Raw genomic sequence first — 6,215 nt, 5'->3', positions numbered from 1 at the left:
TACCAACACGCACAGATCAAGTGTACAGGATCAGCACCACTTGCTTATCAAAGATTCTTATTGGTTTCATAGCTTAAACTTCAATAATTAGGACTATAGGCTACATTTCTGTTGATTTTGTGACACTACGTAATGAGCGTAACCAAGCCGCCACTTTTCCAGGTGCACAATATTTTCTGTGTGGGACAGATTCAGAAAAGCAAACTAAAGTGCATAGTCATAGCTGATTTTTTAAATTATTTTTTTTACAAGGCTTTAGCTCATTTGAATCTGCCGCGAATAAGAGTAAAGGACCATTCCGAGAGCAACACACACACTATAGCAAGAGAGCAGGGAGGGGGCAAAAAAGTAAGCTGTGTCGTTTTGATAGTATTGTCATCATTTTAACAGTACCCTATCACACATTGTGTAATGTAAATTAATAATAACTGAGTGAAAGTTTGCCTTCTTCTTTAAGTAGGCTACACACAGTACGGTACTGGTCCAACATACAGCATTTACAAAAATGTAGGCCTATCTGAAATGCAGGGAAAGATGAACGGAGCAAATTACAGAGAGATCCTTGATGAAAACCTACTCCAGAGCGCTCAGGTCCTCAGATTGGGGCAAATGTTTTTAACATGTGGAGCCGCACATTGCAGTTTACATGTGAGGTGAAAACATGTTAAAGGTGGTATTAAAGGTGGTGTTAACATGTGAACTCTAAATGTAATACATGTGAAAATATGGTTTTACATGTGAAATTTAAGTTCAACATGTGAAAACAGCTATTTCACATGTGAAAATGTGATTTTTCACATGAAACTGCAAATTTGACCTGTGTTTTATTGTAAGGGAAACTAGACCTCATAACTTGTCTTGTAATCAGTATATAAGAGAACTAACGGGACTGCCCCAGTGGAGCTCACTTCAGACTGGTACTTTATGCATCTAAGTTTGACTGTGACCTCTCCAGCTTGCTGTTAATAAACAATGATTCATTTAAGATTGACTTCGAGTGTCCCTGTGTTGAATTTCCACAACAACATGTATCAAGAAATAATCTTAATTTGTATGCTAGCACTTAACAAATGTACAGTGTTTAAATCAAAGTCTCAGTCACAAATGACAGCTACAATAATGGTGAACAACGTGAAAGAGAGGCTTGTATAATCATGACTCTTTCGAGTTTACAGTTCATCGTTTGCCAGTATTGTGCAGAAAATCTCCCCCCAATTCTCCAGGGGAGAATTTTGGCAGGCAAGAAAATGGCTTTGCCGAACCCCCCCCCCCCCCCCCCCCCCCTTTCTAATTTCCTTAATTTTGTGGCTAGAGTCAAATACTTTCTGTGGCACACATCAGAGTCAAATACATTCTATAGAACAAACTTCACATCAGGATAGGCACCCGAAATTAATAGTTAATGTATGTGTGTTATATTAAACAGAGGAGGTAGTCAAGATATAAACATTTCAGAACAACTACTAGTCGAATAAGACATGGGAGAGATGACAAATGTTGGCAAAGATATTTATTTATAGACTAATAGACTTGAAACAAATAGCCAAACCGAAAACTGTTTTCCTCTACGCCTACCGTTTTCCTCTATGCTTGATTCCCACCACTCTAAACAGAGTAAGGGAACAAATGTTATCCCTCACCTTGGTAGCCCCTCGATGACCAGAAGTTTTGGTTAGCGGAGATTCTTCTGCTGCTTTACAGGAGATACAATGAGCCCTGGCAACCACCGTTATACAGGGATCTTTTGACCCAGGCGAACGGGGAGATTTCCCACCTTAACACAGGATCCATGGCCCCCTGGGCCTGGCCTGAGAGATGGTAAATCTGAATGCGCGTTTGTGAGAAGTGGTGTGACCAGAAACCGTTCACTGTTAAGGTCTTTTCAGCTGCTATCTCTGCCTGTCATATAGGTAATCTTCGACAATAACACAGTAGCGAAACATCCTCTGTTAGGTCGTTTCATGAAGGGAGAGCTTCGCTTACACCCAGTCTCCATGCCTCTAGCTCCGATCTGGGACATATTGTGCGTGAGGTGAATTATCAGCAACCTTTTGAGCCGCTGGAAGGAGTTGAATATCTCTCCTTCAAGATGGCTTTGCTGATTGCCCTTACATCCACAAAGCGACTGAGTGATCTGCACGTCCTGTCAGCCCACAACTCGTGCCTACAGTTTGTCAAGATAACATGGTTCAACACAATCTCACATTCAATTAGTGCATATATGTACTGTGGCAAAGAAGGGGGTCGAGTGATAAATGGCAGATATGTGAGAGCAGAACTAATAAACGGGCTCTGCCCGATCACTAAAATGGCCACCCCTGTCAGAACTACAGATCACAAAATGGCCGACCGCCAAAACTACAAGTCCCAGAAGCAAGGGGAACCCTCAGAAGGTGGAGCCGACCCACAGATAAAGGGTCAAGGGTTTTTGTGCGACGAATTGAATGTGAGGTTGGGCTGCGTGGTTACCTAACCCTCACCTTTATGCCTAACAGGCTGACTACACCGCTCGCGTCACAAATGTAAAAATCTATATTATTCAATTATTGCACTTGCGCACGCCCACGCTGCTTGCGCGCGCCCACGAGCATCTGCGTTGCCAAGGGCTAAAATAGAAGTCAGTTCTATTTCTGACGCAGATCGCGCTGCAAGTCCTGCCTCTCTCATCTCCTCATTGGTTTATAGAAGCAGGTACCAACGTGCCATCTCCTCATTGGTTATACCCACGTGGGTGGCTGAAAGACAAAATAGGTCAGTGGTGGTAATGCACCTAATTTATGAAAGTTGCCAATCGCAATATAAAGTCAAGAGAAGAAAAATCCTGGAAGGAGGAGAGATGACTAGAAACGATTCGGTTGACCATTTTATGTGTGGATTAATTGGAGGAGTACAGGACCTTGTGCATTTCAGGTAAAATAACAACTCAATGTTTATATCCCAGGACAAATTAGCTAGAAACAGCAAGCTAGCTAAATAGGACAAATTAGCTAGCAAGTGCAAGCTACCTAGCTAAATTCCCATAAATGTTTCATGCTTTTCGATCTGTCCCAAAATTAATATAATTGGTTCAGAGTTTATTTTGATATTTCAACCTGCGTGTCGTGATCACGTTTGGTGTGGGGGGGCAAAATACATGTATGCACGTGCGCAGCCGGTTTGGGTTCTGTGTTAGGTCAGCAGCAATTACGTTTGTTTCACCTTATGGTTTTCCACCTGCCGCCCTTCACTTCTAAGGAAGAAGGGTATCTCCACCATTTGTCCAGTACGCGATTCGCTCATTTACTTGGATCAGGGAAGGGCAACTGCCACCTTTTGCCGCGGATCAATTTTCCCCAAAAAATTATAAATACAAAATTATTATAATAATACTTTTGAAACTCAGTCGGGGTGTTGAGAGTTCGAATAGTAGAATACATGTAACCGATGTGAAATGGCTAGCTAGTTAGCGGGGTGCATACATACACAAGGTGCAATTTCGAAATTTGCTTGTTCATCAGCAATTTTTCTCTTGTTATGTCAGTCAGTCACTCAATGAGCTCATATCAGCTCCATTGTTTCAGATTGGTAAATTAGTCTATCCGGCTATCTAGGGCCCCCATTGATTTTGTTAGTCACTCTCATTAAGATATCATATTAAAAACTGCAAACATTTCCCTCCACCCGTTGTCAAAATGTGTTGAATTGAAGGAAATTAAATGTAAAACTGCAAATGTTTCTCTCCTCCCCATGGCAAAACTGGTATAATTGCATGAAATTAGTTATAAAATTACAAAATGTTCTCTCTGTCAAAATGTGTTGAATTGCAGAAAACTTGCTTTAAAACTAAAATAATTTAGTTTCGATTTGCTGTCAAGAGCAGGGCCCAACAAAATTTCACTTAGGCTAGGGACTCCCTTTATTGAGGAGAGGGGCTCAACTAATTCACCACTCAACCTGGCTGTCTCCAATAGACGCTGCGTGATTGGATACTTGTGACCCACTCATATTCTCATAGAACTAGCGTTACGCAACTTTGGCCCTTGGATTTTTCTTTGCCTCCCAAACCATCTTCCCCACTGTGCATGTGGACAACATATACCTGCATCCAATACCAGGCAAGTTTACCACTCTTAGGAAATTTACTGGGGGGAGGGGTGGTCCAAAAAGAGGAGGTTTTTTTTTGCTCTGGGGAGGTTTTGTTGTTTTTGGGGAGGGGCACAGGGGAGGGTAGTGTGTTTTTTCTCTGGTTTACATTTGCTTTTCTGCTTGTATTTCCCTATAAACAATGTCTTGACTTACTTTTGATATTATCCTAAAACAGTTTAGAAACATTTGTGAACGTTTAGTATGGTGTTGCTATTATTAAGCTTTAGCTACTGCAGGTCTATGATATAAAGGCAGTGCGCCCAGGCCTATCAGAGTTACTCCTAGAATCTAACAATGTAATGCTTATCTTTAAGCAAATTTGGATTGAAAATTAACAAAGTACCCTCCTTCTGTACGTCTACAGTATGCTGCAGTAGCCAGTAGCTGCAGTAGCCATCTAACATAAAGACATTTCCGTGTCGTAACATGCCACCGGCATATCTCTATCTATCTCTATCTCGCTGGGGTTAGGCCTAAGCTTCTCTTCCTTTATATTGGCTATATGTCACGCCCTGACCATAGAGAGCCCTTGGTTCTCTATGGTGTAGTAGGTCAGGGCGTGACTAGGGGGTGTTCTAGTTCAATATTTCTATGTTGGTGTTTTGTATGGTTTCCAATTAGAGGCAGCTGGTAATCGTTGACTCTAATTGGGGCTCAGATTTAGGTAGCCATTTCTTCCACTTGTGTTTGTGGGATGTTGTTTGGTTTTGTGCTTGTTGCACCACATAGTCACGTTTTGTTGCTGGTTTATTGTTTTGTTGAAGAAGTTTCACTGTAATTAAATATGTGGAACTCCCTGCCCAGACACCGGATCCGGCCATGGCACCGGGCTGAACGCCGTGCCGGGACTGGGCATCGGCGCAGAGGATGGCTCCCGCCATAGAGCTGGGTTGGACGCGGTGCCTGGACTGGGCACCACATACATTGCATCTCAATGTGAAAAAAACTTTTAGCATGTTCTTCACAAAGAGGGCAACAGATGCTACTGAGCCAGATGTCTATGTGTCAGGGGAGAAGCTCCAGGTGGTATCTGATTTTAAGTACCTTGGCATCATACTTGATTCCAACCTCTCTTTTAAAAAGCATGTGAAAAAGGTCATTCAGATAACCAAATTCAACCTAGCTAATTTCCGATTTTATACGAAATTGTTTGACTACAGAGGTAGCAAAACTGTACTTCAAATCTATGATACTTCCCCACTTAACATACTGCTTGACTAGTTGGGCCCAAGCTTGCTGTACAACATTAAAACCTATTCAGTCTGTCTACAAACAGGCTCACAAAGTGCTTGATAGGAAGCCCAATAGCCATCATCACTGTTACATCCTCAGAAAGCATGAGCTCCTGAGTTGGGAAAATCTTGTGCAATACACCGACGCATGTCTTGTATTCAAGATCCTAAATGGCCTCGCTCCCCCTCCACTGAGTATTTTCGTTAAACAGAAAACCCAAACATATGGCAGCAGATCCACAAGGTCTGCCAAGAGAGGTGACTGTATAAGGAAAAGCAACTTTAGTAAATCAGTTTTCTCTGTGAGAGCTTCCCATGTCTGGAATACACTGCCACCAGACACACATAACTGCACCACATATCACACTTTCATCAAAAACATGAAGACATGGCTAAAGGTCAATCAGATTTGTGATCATAATCCCTAGCTGTGTATTGCCGCTTTCCATGTTGTCTGTTGTCTGTAGCTTGTGAGGTGTGGAAACACTGTTGCTTTTATGAATTTTGTCTTGCTGCTTTTTGTTCTGTCTGTATGCTACGTCTTGCTTGTCCTATGTTGCTCTATCTGTATGCTATAACCTCACACTCAACGTCAACAAAACTAAGGAGATGATTGTGAACTTCAGGAAACAGCAGAGGGAACACCCCCCTATCCACATCGATGGAACAGTAGTGGAGAGGGTAGCAAGTTTTAAGTTCCTCGGTGTACACATCACAGACAAACTGAATTGGTCCACCCACACAGACAGCATCGTGAAGAAGGCGCAGCAGGGCCTCTTCAACCTCAGGAGGCTGAAGAAATTCGGCTTGTCACCAAAAGCACTCACAAACTTCTACAGATGCACAATCGAGAGCATC

This window comes from Oncorhynchus kisutch, linkage group LG17 (genome assembly GCF_002021735.2).
Source record: "Oncorhynchus kisutch isolate 150728-3 linkage group LG17, Okis_V2, whole genome shotgun sequence".
Taxonomy (NCBI): domain Eukaryota; kingdom Metazoa; phylum Chordata; class Actinopteri; order Salmoniformes; family Salmonidae; genus Oncorhynchus; species Oncorhynchus kisutch.
This window is presented reverse-complemented; position numbering follows the sequence as displayed.